Below are 13573 nucleotides of genomic sequence, written 5' to 3'. Positions count from 1 at the left end.
AAGTGTTAATAATGGAATAATCATTTTAGTAATTAAAAATTATGAATTATCAATATTATATGCTTTTAAAAATTTTAATATATAGATATGAAATATTTTAAGTTAACATTATATATTTTATAAATTATCAATTGATACTTTGATTTATATTTTATAATAACATATTTATTATTTAGAAAAATAAATATATTGTTTATCAAACATTTCAAAATTTAATATTTGGTTGGCCTTTTTTTTATTAATATTGAAAAGTAAAAATATTAAAATAAAAAATAATTGATATAGATATGAAATAGTATATGCCTGAAGGTCTCTCTCTCCGGCCCCCATTAATTGTTCACCCAATTTGTTGCTTTTCCCTTGAAATTAAAGCTGGTCGGACTGGAATAGCTGTCTGAGTGACTAACCCAACCGCTCCGGTTGTTAACAGATTTAAGAATATATCTCAATGGTCATTGGTCAATACTCAATCCAGCCGCAAGGCGCAAGCCATAGATGTAGGTAACCCATCTTACAAAGAGAACCGCTCCCGACTCTGACAAGAGACAACCCACAAGCACCAAGCAACCCACCATATATATATAATATATATACGTAAGGAAGTAGGTCTGGCCACATTCACCAAGCATCCCACCATGTAACTTCAATCTTCAAAGTCAGGCTGTAAAGCTCCATTCTCCTAATTAATAATTAATTAATTAAGGGAAATACGGATCCATACTATGTATAATTTTTCTACTTTATTGAAATATATTAATTATTGGCCCATTGCCCTTGATTAGATTAAGCTGGAATTTTGTAAGATAGAATTTGGGTTTTTTTTTCTTGGTAAAAACTATTTTATCAACAGGTAACACAGTTAAGCCCATAAACTATTTGTGTTGTTAAGTCAGCCAAGAAATTACTAAACGAGTTCTAGGCTGAATGAACATCCAAAAGTCCATTGAATTGATAGTAAAACCCGGCAGAGAAATGGTCTGAAGCATCTGCATTAGCTCTCCTCTCTATTTGGAGTGACCAACTAAACAGAATTCACTCTACTTCAATTTAAATTAGTATTTAATGCTCTCGGATGTATAATGACATTGATTATCTGTTGAAATTTGTTTGCAGCAACATGCCAACTTCAGAACTTAAAGCGTTTGGATCTTTCATCTAACTTAATCGAGAATGATATACCTCCATGTTGGGGCAACATGCCATCTATTACGATTTCTGGACTTATCCAAAAACAAATTCCAGGGAAACATAACCTTCATATTCAGAAACCAATCTATGATTTAGTACATTGATCTTTCATATAATCAGTTCCAAGGTCTAGTTCCATTGTCCATCTTTGCCAATTTCTCAGAGCTCAGTTATCTTGACCTCTCATACAATTACCAATTACATGTCAAAACATAATCTCCAAATTGGACCCCATCTTTCCAACTTCAACATCTGCATTTGGCAGCAGCCTATAATCTCAACAATCACAGTGGTCACCAGATTCCTCCCAACCCAACATGCACTACTCCTTGGATTTATCTCATAATTCGCTTCCAGGGATCATTCTCCCATGGCTGATGTATAACGGTACTTCGGTCCTGAGACCTGGGGCAGGATCGAGGGACTCAAGCCACCGAAGACCGAAGAAGCTGAGGACTAATGGTCAAGGTGGGCAGCTTCCATGAGGACCGGAGAGGCTGAGGACTAGTGGTCGAGGAGAGGTTCTTTGAGGGGTCGTATGAGTCGTTCGAAAGATGCAAGGGAGAAGGTATCAGAGGCCTCGGGTGAGAACCACATTTGACAGACAGTTAGGGTAATGTACCTCTTGAATGAATCTGGCGTCGAGCAACTTGTCAACTTCCTCTCGTATGGCCTTCCAACGCTCTGGTGCAAAGTTTCTATTCTTTTGTCGAACTAACCTAGAGTTTGGGTCCATGCTCATCCTATGAGTGATGATCAAGGGGTCAATTCCGTGCATGTCAAACGCAGACCAAGCAAAGACGTCGGCATTAGTTTTGAGGAAACTTACCAGTTCAGATAGGCGTTCTGGAGGAAGGTTGGACCTGACATGGATTGTTTTCTTGGGCTCGGCCTCGTCCAAGGGAACCGAGATGAGATCCTTGGCCGACTAGCCTCGACTTGCTGGCTCCTCCTTGAGGTCGAGGCCCTCTAATTGCAGTGCTTCCTTGTTCTTAACTTTTAGCGCTGCCACGTAGCACTGGCGTGCAACTTGTTGATCCCCTCGAATGAATCCGACGTCGTATTCAATGGGGAACTTGAGGGCAATGTGGTAGGAGGACATGGCTACCTTGAGAGCGTGGAGGGTCGGCCTCCCCATGATTGCATTATAGGGTGAGCCAATCTTCACAACTAAGAATTCATTCATCCTCGTCACCTGCCGTGGCTCAGTCCCTATTGTGACATATAGGGTGATTCTTCCCTCAGGTCTGACCACATTCCTAGAGAAGCTGACTAGTGGGATGTCGGTAGGTTGGAGGAGATCAGGCGCTATCTTCATTTTCTGGAACGCTTCGTAGAACAGGATGTCAGCTAAGGAGCCACTATCAACAAGGATCCTCTTTACTACAAAGTTGGCGATGACGGCTAAGATCAGGAGGGCGTCATCATGGGGGATTGTGACCCCTTTCAGGTCCTCGTTTGTGAAGGCAAGGGATTCCTGATGCTTCAGCTTCTTGGGGGCAGGCCCCTGGATGTTCAACTTCCTGGCATAAGCCTTGCAGGCTGATACCGAGGCCCCACCGAATGTTGTACCCCTGACAATGACATCGATGACACTGGCAACTTGCTAGTGCTGCCACTGCTAGGAGGACGAGGCACTGGCCTCTTCTCCGACGAACTGTTTAAGGTGTCCGCGGCGGATGAGGAACTCTATTTCATTCTTCAATTCATAACAGTCCTCTATATCATGGTCGGTGCCACGATTGTACTTGCAGTATTTCTTCGGATTCCCTCTCTTGGGGTTCCTCTTCATCTTCTCTGGCCAATTCATGTACTTCTCCTCACCGACCTACATCAATATCTGGGTCCAGGAGAAGTTGAGTGGTGTGTACTGATTGTAAGCTAGGGCCGAGACCGGTGGCTTCTTGTTGTCCTTGTTGTTGTTGTTGTTGCGGTGGTCTCCGCTCTTCCTTTTCTTCTCTAGGGACCTACTATGGTGCTCGGCTCCCTCTGTTGGTTCTCCAACCGAAGCCTCCTCGACTGCAATGTACTTTTGGGCCTTCTTGAAGAATTCCATCTTTGACTTCAGTGGGGTCTTGGCAACTAAGCACTTCGGGGCCGAGCCGGGGGGGAGTCCGCTGATGGCAGTGTGCATGGAGACCATGGGGTCGAGATCTTAGACCTCGAGCTCTTCTTTCTTGAAGTGGTCAATGTAGAACTGCAGACTCTCACCCTGCTTCTGCTTGATAGACATCAGCGAGACCACACTCTTCTGGCATCGTTTACTATTGATGAATTGAGCAAGGAATAGGTTGGAAAACTACTCCCACGAGTTGATTAACCGCGACGGGAGGCTGGAGAACCATTGACGAGTGGCCCGTTGAAAGTAGCCTAGAAAGTTTGACACATCAAGGCATCGGAATACCCATACAGGATCATGAGTTCCCCGAAACTTTTCAAGTGATCTTCCGGATCTGTGTTCCCATTGTACATCTCTAGCACAGGAGCTTTGAAATGTTGGGAGAGCAATTCAGAGATGATGTTCAAGTGAAGGCATCTATCCTTCTCGTCGGATTGCTCTAGCCGGCCAAGGCGTCCGCTCAGCTTTCTCTAACCTAGCGGAGTTCATCCTTGACGGCTCCGATCTCAGCTTGTAATTCCGTAATTCGAGGATCGGGTGGAGCTTGTGCCCCATCCTTGTCTTCACGGGCGCAATGGTGGTCGACACGAACCCCAGAGTGTTCTGATGCGGAACTATGCGCCTCCCATCTAGCGTGATGATCATTCAGGATGTCGCTGGGATCTGAGACCTATGGGGGAGAGGCACGACGCTTGCCCCCTACTCTTGAGTGGGTGATATGGTAGCCAAACTGCCCGCCTTCGTCCTGGGGGTTCTCCCTTCTACAACAGTGATGCTACTCAGAGGATTGATGACTGTCATCGGACTGCGCTGCTTCTTCCTCCCTTCAGCTAGGAGGTCTCATGCTTCTCTGTGGTGGGCTGGCTGGGGGGCTGCTGTCAAAATCTAAGGGCTCGGCCAGTTGGGGGTTGGCGGAGCCGAGGCCTAGTGGTTCCATGCACTCACGCCATTCCTAGTGGCTTGACGCCCCAGCGGGGCGGTCACCTCGAGGGCGACCTCCTGCCTGTTGAGGGTCGATGGAGCCGAGGGTTGGTGGTTCTACGACTTCGCGTCGACCCTGGTGGCCTGATGCCCCGACAAGGTGGTCAGACGGGGCGGTCACCTCGGGGGCGACCTCCTGCCTGCTGAGGGTTGATGGAGCCGAGGGTTGGTGGTTCTACGACTTCGCATCAACCCTGGTGGCCTGATACCCCGACAAGGTGGTCAAACGGGGCGGTCACCTCGGGGGCGACCTCCTGCCTGGGGGCAGACCTGCTCAACACGCTAAGTGAGGTAGTCTAGATGGTCGAGGACTACCTGGAATTGTTCGTTGGTGACCAGGTTCTGTGCGTTCCTGGTTCTTCGTACCATGCCGATCGAAGCTTAGGAGAGTTCTTCTAGACTTAAGATGAATAGGGGAGTGCCTTAGCAACGCTTCCCACAGACGACACCAATTGTTGTTGCTCGGATTGGCTAAGGGCAGCACTGTAAATCCACTCCTAAGATCTGGGGCAGGACTGAAGGACTCGAGGCACCGAAGACCGAAGAAGCCAAGGACTAATGGCCGAGGTGGGCAACTTCCATGAGGACCGGAGAGGCCGAGGAGTGGTTCTTTGAGGGGTCGTACGAGTTGTCCGAAAGATGCAGGGGAGAAAGCTCTGCAAGGGAGAAGGTGTCAGAGGCCTCAGGTGATGACCCAAAGCGGAGACTCTAATGATCAAGTTAGTATTCACACAGAAGGAGAGGAAAGGAGTCTGGTATAGACAAGGCCCTAGACGAGGTCACTCGTAAGCACCAAGTCCCTAGTAATAAGAATACCAAGAGTCTCTTAGGTCTAGATCCTTTACCTTGTGAGAGTTACTCTGTATTTATACTTGGAGCTGCCTACAGATAGGTGGACTCGGATGGACAAGATGCGAGTCGTAGACACGTCCTACAATTGGGCCTAGAGCAGCCCTAAATGTACCACAATGGATCCCGGCTGGCACCTATTGGCTGGACACGCGTCAACCCAGCATTGACTTAGCCGAATGCGCCTACATCAGGTCCTAAGCTTAAGGAACAACATGTTGAGTGGTTCATTATTTCCAACATACCAGAATACATCATCAAGGCTCATTAAACTCGATATTTCCTGCAATCGTTTTACAGAGCCTCTTCCTTCCAACATTAGCAAATTCTTTCCTAATTTATACGAACTTAACATGTCAACAAATGGTCTTCAAGGTAGCATTCCATCATCCTTGGGCGAGATTTCCGATTTAGAGCATTTAGACCTGTTTAACAATCAACTGACTGGAAGCATACCAGATGGATTGACCACAAATTCTTCACTGTGGTACTTGAATTTATCCAACAACAAGGTGACATTCTTCCAGGAGCTTGTGATATGCCACAGCTCAGATGGTTACTACTTCAAGACAATGGCTTCATGGGAGTATACCATCATGCCTGTTGAGTAGCCCGTCCTTGATAATTTGAAGGCTATGTTTGGTTTGAAGGAAAAGGTAGGAAAAGAAAGAGAAAGATAGGGAAACCTATACAAAATACAAGACTTGTAAATGTTTCACTGTCTTTCCCTTTCTTTCCCTACCTTTTCCTTCAAACCAAATATAGCCTAAATGTTAGAAATAATCACCTATCAGGCACAATTTCAGGTGAATTATTAGTCCATCTAGGCATGGGAGTGATGAACCACTCGATAAATCACCCATTTCTATCCGCTTGTCATCCGTTCCAATTTTCAACCTGCAAGAATAAAGGAAACAAAGGAGATCCGAGACAGTATCCCATGGAAGCAAAGTGCAACCTGAAACTGCTTAATCCGAATTGGACTAGCTGGGAGTCTCTATGCTCTTTCATCAATAGTTGGGCCAGCTGGGAGGCTCTATGCTCTTCCCCCAATAACTTCCTTTCGGGTGTGTGTCAAAAATAAGCTAAGTGCCCTTTTATAACAACACCCTATTGTGTGCAATAAATGCTAATTGGAACGTTAAAGTGCAACCATTTGGTTGATTGAGTCAAGCCCCTCCGGATTGAGACAAGTGTCTCACTGGTCAAGGATTTTGCCACTTGATCATCCAATCTATACTAAGTCAAATGATTTGTCATTGACTCAGTAAGAGCTGGAAATAGGATCTAATAAAGATTCTAAATAATGGATTCTCTGTGCATAAAAATTGAAGAAAAAACACTTTCATAAAAAAGAACAATTAAAAGAATGTTATAAAAAATAGATAATTATAATAATATAATTAAAGAAGAAAAAACTTCATTGTGAGTGCAAAAGTGTAGCACAGAGATTAACTTATTTTCCATCAACATGTGACTTGTCACATGGCCACTGGATTGTCCAACATGTTGAGGATGAACAAATGAGAGCCTATGGCCACTCTACCAACAGGGAGTACTCTTTTGGGTGGAAACCAGTTTGAAGGTTCTATTCCAGAGAATTTGTGTCGAATGAGAAGAATGCACTTCTTGGATCTCTCTGGAAATGGGTTTTCCGGGAGCATTCTATCTTGCCTCAACAACAACCCCTTCTGGAAGAAAGTTTCAAAATTATATCTCTTGGGTCCCAATTGATTTCACCATAAAAGGCGATTCATACTCTTTCCCGGGAATTCCCCTCACCTTAATGACTGGTATTGATTTGTCTTCAAATAAATTGACTGGTACGCAGTATTCCAATTAATCTGGGATATCTGGCTCAGCTTCGCTCCTTGAATTTGTCACATAATTTTCTCCTAGCCCAAATCCCCAAAGCCTTTCAAAATTTGTCAAGCTAGGAAAGCCTCCATCTCTCCCATAACAACTTGACTGGAGAAATTCCTGTTGAATTAACAAGAATGGAATCGATTTCTATTTTTCGTGTTGCTTTCAATAATCTGTCCGGCAAGGTCCCATTTGACGTCCCAGAAAAGGTAATCAGTAGTTACACCGGCAATCCATTTCTTTGCGCAGAGCCATTGGAAAGAAAGTGTCCAGAACCAGAAAGAGATGGCCATGACCACAACGATATTGGGAGTAAAGAAGGAAAAGGAGTCCTCTCTTCTTCTATTCGTGCATGGCTTTATCCTATGTATTGGGATTTTGGGATGTTGTTTCAATAAGAATTATCGCAGAAAATACTACAGCACCATAGATGTATGCATTGAATTCTGTTTGGACAAGCTAGTACCATTCCAATGTTTGAAGTGCTGGTACCACTAATAATGCAAATCTCGGTCTGTATTGTAAGACCTCTCAATTAGAAGCTCTAACTACCTCTCTCCAGTTATAAATATAGATATCAAGCATTCATGCATTCTAACTCTTATTATTTCCTGTTATTTTGCAACATTTTTTATGCCTTCATTGTATATTTCGACCATGAGTATGAGTAGGCTTAATTACGTGGATCAATGAGTCATCTTGGAAAACGGATGAAGGTTTTTAACCATCTCTAAATTAAGTCTGAAGACTCTAAGTATGTCCTCAGCTCCTCCCCCAATGAAATATGGAGATACGAGCATGCAAATCAATTCATAAAATCACATGGAACATTTTTTGTTTATTTACAACATATTGTGTGCTCATGTACCATAAGTGGGAACTGTTAGTATAATAGAGAGGGGAGAGAAGACTGAATAGTACCAAATCTCGACCGAAAGGCCAAAATCTATCAAATAAATTTTCATATGATAATTGATTCAAATGTTTGTGGAATGGAACCAAGGTGTATTCAAATTCAATTTGATAAATTAGGGGCCGTCTACAATACGAATTGTTTTTCTTGTTGTCGAATCCAAAAATAAATCAAAACTATCTGGCTTTGAAAATAGATCGTTTCTGAAAATAAAAGTATAAAATACATGTTCTTGATTGTGTGTATTTTTTGGCTTCAATAAAACAGAAACTAAAAATATGTTCTTGAATTTCTGGTTTTAAAAACATGTTTTCATCTTGTTATTTAATATCAAGTTGCAAGAACCATTTAAGGGGTATTTAACAACATGGTTGGTTTTGCTATTGAAAACAAAGCAAGTGCCACATTGGCAAAAGCCATATAATTTTGCTGATGTGGGAGTTGTTTTTCTTTTTGAAAAAACCAACCATGTTGTCAAACAACCTCTAAATTTCTATATTAGAAAATTTGTTTTTATATATAAAACATTGTTTTGATGTTTCAAAAACATGTATTGTTTGTACAAAACCAACTTGTTTTTCTTCGAAAACAAATAATAGAATTCAAAAATATGTCTTTGATTCTTTTGGTGCTGATGTGGTGATTCCAGAAACATTCACACCGTAGAATGCCTCCTTAGTTGATAGAAATTTGTTATTCAAATTCAACCAATATTAGATTTAAATTATCGAAATTCAATTGGTATATTGTGATACTTAGGGAGTGTTTTGTAACGTAGATGAGAAATTGGGTGGTGCGTTTCCATCCATACCACAGGTGTGGTGTGGATGAAAACACACCACACCTCAACAGGATAGTTGTTTTGCATCATGGACAAAGATGTGTCTATTGATCTATACCACACCTTAATGGGCGTTCTACAAAGTGTAGCACGCTTTTGTCCACATCTTGTGTTTGATTCCATGCATCTCAACTACAACATGTGAGATTATCTATGATGTTAATCATTAAAGTACAATATTTTATTTTTTAGTAATATATAGAAATTTAACAAATTACAAAAAAAATTAATAATTAATAATACTAAAAATAATATTAATGATATTTTTAACAAATAATGATATTAATATTAACTAAAATTAGTAATAATAATTAAAAAGTAATTATTAATATCATAAAAATAATATTAATAATTAATGATTAATAAAATAATGTTAACAATAATTATAATAATATTTATAATATTTGATAATAATAATAATTAACAATGATTAATAATATTAATAAAAATAATATTCAAAGCTTATTAATTAATAAAAATATTATTAATAATATTACTAAAATTGTTTTATGAAGTTATTGACAATTTGACATTACTACTATTTATTTATGTAAACTAACATGGTATTTAAAATCGGATCGTAAAAATAGAGAGTCGATCAAGTGGTCGATTCTGTTTTTTGCCAAAACTAGATTTTGGCCAAAAAAACATTGATTTGGCCAACAAACCACTAACCTAGGCAGTTGAACCGTTCAACGGTTTTGATTGTTTTTTTATTTTTTATTTTTTTTATTTTTCTATCTGAATAGGCCGACCGTTCAACCCGATAACTGGACCCCTGATCGGTTCATTCTTCGAGTCAATTTTAAAAGCCTTATAAAATAATAAATAATAAAATATACATTTATCCAATTAAATTTTATTACTTTTTCCATGGTTTTCAAAATCAGGCCAGACGATCGAACGGGAAAAACTAGGAACCTGTTAAGTGACCAGTTTTGTTTTTTGCCAAAACTGGATTTTGGCCAAAAAAACGTTGATTTAGTTAGCAAACCATTGACCTGAGCGGTTGAACCGTTCGAATCATTCAAACTATTCAACGATTTAGATAGTTTTTTTTTTCTATTAGAACGGGTTGATTGTTCGACTTGGGAATCGGACCCCTAACCGCTTCGTTCTCTGAGTCAGTTTTAAAAGCCTTGTAAAATAATAAATAATAAAATATACATTTATCCAATTAAATTTTATTAATTTTTCCATGATTTTCAAAATCGGACTAGATGATCGGATGGGAAAAATCGAGAACCTATTAGGTGACCAGTTTCGCTTTTCACCAAAGCTGGATTTTAGCAAAAAAAAATTGATTTGGTCAACAAACCGTTGACCCGAGCAGTTGAACCATTCGAATCGTTCAATGGTTTAGATCATTTTTTATTTTTTCTGTTAGAACAGGTCAACTATTCGACCTGGGAACTGGACCCCTGACCGGTTCGTTCTCTGAGTCGGTTTTAAAAACCTTGTAAAATAATAAATAATAAAACATACATTTATCCAATTAAATGTTATTACTTTTTCCATGGTTTTCAAAACAGGACCGGACCAGACAGTTGGATTGAAATAACTGAGAACCGGTTAGGTGACTGGTCAAGTTACCATCGACAATCCGATGCAACAGTGGTCGGAGGAGGAGAGGTGAGAGGTTTAAAGTAGTTATGTCAGTAATACCAGAAAATCCAAGACCTGATCTAACATCCAGTCTTATTATCTCGTATTCAAATGATGTATTTATGTAATCGGATCGGATCCAGGTGTTACAATCTACATCCGATTAATAATCATATTGGATTCAGATTTGACCCCATCCGATCCGATTAAAATATGAAACTAATTATTATAATATTTATTAATTTTAATATATAAATTTTATATAATTATATTTAATATTATAAAAATATATTATATATGAATTCATATATAATAATTTAGTATGTTATATTTATATTAATTTATTATATATAAAAGTTGAAAAATAAATAAATGTTATTTTTTTGGTATTTTAGAAAATTTATTGTGGAGTCGAATTAAATCTGCATCCAATCTAGGTCTGTTAGGATTTGAATTCAAATACAAGCCAATTGGATTCAGATGTAAGTTATCAATAGTTGGATTGAATGTGGGCTTTATTGCATCCGATCTGAGACAAATCCGTTTACAGCAATAGCTCAAATAAAGAAGAATAACAATGATGAGGTCTTATATTAGGGTTAAACATCCATGTAAAATATGGAATCATTATTCCATATGCAAAACGGTGTGGTATAAATGCTTCCACAAGATAAACCTGTGGATGAGAAAATGCGTTGTGGTGTGGATCAATCCACACTACAGCTAACCGAACACATGACATAGAGGTGGTGTGGATTGAAACTAAATATATCGTTGCCAATCCACACCAACTTATTCACCACTAATAACCCCCTTTCCTAAAGTTGGTAGTTTTAGGAATTGAATTTGCATCTGGAGCAATCCAGCTAACACACCAACTGAGCACCCCTCAGTTGGCTGAATTCGTTCTGATTGCATAAATTCTCAAATACAAAATCAAAAAATCAAATGCAGTTTACAACACTTCTCGATTTCAGCTATTAGAAGAATCGGCACTTTCCATCCACCAATCCAAATTCAAAGTCTGATTCAAGATTACAACGATCCTTCAATCTCTAAAACCCTGCTGAGCCTAAATACCAAATGCGCGCACCTAGTTCAAAGTATCAACATGCTTTATAGTGAAAGCGTTTAAAACATACGATACTAAGGGGTTTTGAACTAATGGGATTAGACAATGATTTGAAAAAAATACTCGACAACAAGTTATTCCTAACATCTAGATGTATCAAAGAAGTGAGATTTTGCAAGCAATGTGGGAGGGATCCTGTGAAGTCATTGCGATCAAGATAGAGCCATTTCAAATATGGCAAGTTGCAATCTCCAGACATGATTTGCCCTTCCACACCATTACGCGACAAGCTCAAGTGCTCCAATGAGGTCATATTTTCTATCATTCCCTCTACAATCTGTCCACTGAAGAAATTATACGACAAGTCTAGGTACTGTAGTCGAGCCATTTCACCCATGGATGGAGGGAGCGATCCACTCAACGAATTATTAGACATGTCGAACCGATTCAAATTAGGAAAAAGTATGTTGAGATTTGTGGGGAGGGTTCCATTGACAAAATTGTCAGAGATTTCAAGTATGGAAAGCAGGGAGGTTGTATTCCAATTAGGCGGATCAGGAAAATAATGACCACTCAAGCTGTTGCCACTCAACCTCAGCACTTCAGTAGCATTGTACAACAACCAAGAAGGAATTTTGGCAACAAGGGGGTTGTTGGACAAATCAAGGGTGTTGAGGTAATGCTGGGTGGAAATGAAACTTGGAATCATATTGCCGCTATGACTGTTGAGGTTTCTTATAATAATTATTACTATTACTTATTTGCTAATAATAATTAATTAGTAATAATATTGCTCATTATTAATTTGGAAAATAATTTCTTATAATAATTACTGCTAACACTTAATTACTGACAATATTGTTCATTATTAATTCAAAATGATAATTAATAATTATTTTCATAATGGTAATTATTAATTCAGAAATAATCATTTTATATTTGTATTAAGTGAGTACATTAGTCTGCCTTTCTGGGACTAATCTCAGTTTGCATGTGCAGATGGTGTTTCAATAAATATTACATTACCTTTTCCAAAAAAAAGTATTTAATGTTAACTATTTATATTATAATTATTATCAGAAATTATAATTCATACATTTATATGAAATAATAAATTATATTATTATAAGTAATTATATTATTATTATCAATAATTATAATTAATTATTACTAATACTAATGATGATAATTATTACTTTGGAATGTTAATTAATTAATGATAATTAATAAGCATTTTAAAAATGTTAATTATTAATTGGAATATAATCATTTTATATTAATATTAATTCATGTTAAATATTTTATAAATATAAAATTAGTGTTACTTATTTACATTATTATTATTATTACGAGTAATTATAATTGATACTATTATTGTTCTCCAATAAATACTTCATTTAGTGAAAGCTAAATATAAAACTTTCAATTATTCAATATTGTTAAACTTAAAGAATTATAAAAGCAAATATTATTTTATGAATTAACTAAAAATCGTAATTATAATAAATTAAATATTTTATAAATAAAATAAAATAATAGTAGTAGTAGTAGTAATAATAATAATACTTTAATATTACTGATTTCAAAACCAATACACACATAATAAGAATATATTATTAGTTAATAATAATATACTTATTATTATTACTGATTTCATAATTATTAATATATTATTAATATATTGCAAAAATCCAAATAATTTTTCATTTGCAATGCTAACCATTTTATTTTTCTTTTATTCAGTTTTTCAAAAGATAAAAAACAAATTAATGATATTTACCTATTTTTAACAAATTATGTATTTATCAAGTTGTTGTCATTGATGATGATGATGATGAGTCAACTTTTTGAAAGAGGGGTACTGATAATAATTAATGACTTCTAATTAATTAATTTCAGCTATTACTTACTAATAATAATAACTCACTGATAATAATTATTAATAATACTTAATTACTGATATTAACTAATTACTGATAATTTATTACTGATAGTATTTCTCATCTGGCCCTTGATTGCCTATTCATCTGGCCCTTGATATCTCCCCTCTTATAAGGGATGGAGATTCTAACAACACGAGTTGTATACTCGTTACAGTCGATCCCTTCCCATATACAGCAATCTTCTCCCAACCAGTCAGGG

The sequence above is a fragment of the Nelumbo lutea genome, chromosome 3 (assembly GCF_056320005.1).
Source record: "Nelumbo lutea isolate HS-2025 chromosome 3, American lotus-T2T, whole genome shotgun sequence".
In the NCBI taxonomy this organism is placed as follows: domain Eukaryota; kingdom Viridiplantae; phylum Streptophyta; class Magnoliopsida; order Proteales; family Nelumbonaceae; genus Nelumbo; species Nelumbo lutea.
This window is presented reverse-complemented; position numbering follows the sequence as displayed.